The 928-nt window shown below is 42.1% G+C and overlaps 1 pseudogene; it reads right to left on the bottom strand.

Annotated features, from left to right (window-relative positions):
• LOC105508394 overlaps nt 1–711 on the bottom strand; it is a 1,849-nt pseudogene extending 1,138 nt beyond the window's left edge.
• Nucleotides 712–928: the final 217 nt, after the last annotated feature.

Genomic DNA, 928 nt, shown 5'->3' with positions numbered 1-928 from the left:
TGGCCATCTCCCCAGCTCTCATCAACAACAATTCCATCTACAACCTCCATTCTCTAAAATGTGTATGCCCACCTTGACCAGCTGTCATGAGCCTTTTATCACAAGTGGCAGATCACTTTTTTTTTCCTTTTGAAAATGAAACTCCCTCCAGTGAAAATACTAGAGCTCATAGCCAATCCCAGACCAATATAAAAGTCATCTTTTCCACGCCCCTGGCTTATTTCATTTGTTATTTTAGAGGTTCTTGTGAATTACATTAACCACAAAACAGAAAAACTGTTAGTACTGAAGGAAGGATGATTCCATCTTCATAGAGTTTGAAAAGAGAAGATCAGCAAGAATAGCCTAAAAGGAATGACCTCTTTGCTATTCTCAGACCAGGGAATGCTCCACTTTCAACCCTTGGAACTGAAGCCCTTGTAACTGAAGGGCGATCACAGTTGCGAGAGCATGTAAATGTAATACGGACATTCTCCTGAGAAAACAGCTGGAAGAGGTTAGAGGTGACTTATTGACTTTAATTTCATCGTAAACGTTACTCATTATTCCCATTTATAGCTTTAAATCCTAGCTGTTTAGCTCTGGTCCCATTTGGCAGGCTGCCGCATAGCTTCCCCTCTACCACCCAACCCTAGGTCACCTAGGCTTACATGCAGCCACGGAGACTGCAAGGGTCACCCCCTCCTGCACTGATGTGTCCACCACATCCATTGCAGTCCATTGGGAAGTACTAGCATCCAGGCTGTAGCCTGCTAGAGGGAGTGCCTAAGGAACCTATCCTAACTATCCACGACCAAGGGCAGCCACCCCGGAGGAAGAAGATACATTTAATAACAAAAAAATTATTAGAGTCCAATAAATGTAAAAAGTCTTCATATTTACTGTAGATTTTTTAGGAAGGATTAAAGTTTTAGTTGACTGAAAAAGA

This window comes from Colobus angolensis, unplaced genomic scaffold (assembly GCF_000951035.1).
Source record: "Colobus angolensis palliatus isolate OR3802 unplaced genomic scaffold, Cang.pa_1.0 Scaffold160, whole genome shotgun sequence".
In the NCBI taxonomy this organism is placed as follows: Eukaryota; Metazoa; Chordata; class Mammalia; order Primates; family Cercopithecidae; genus Colobus; species Colobus angolensis.
This window is presented reverse-complemented; position numbering and strand designations above follow the sequence as displayed.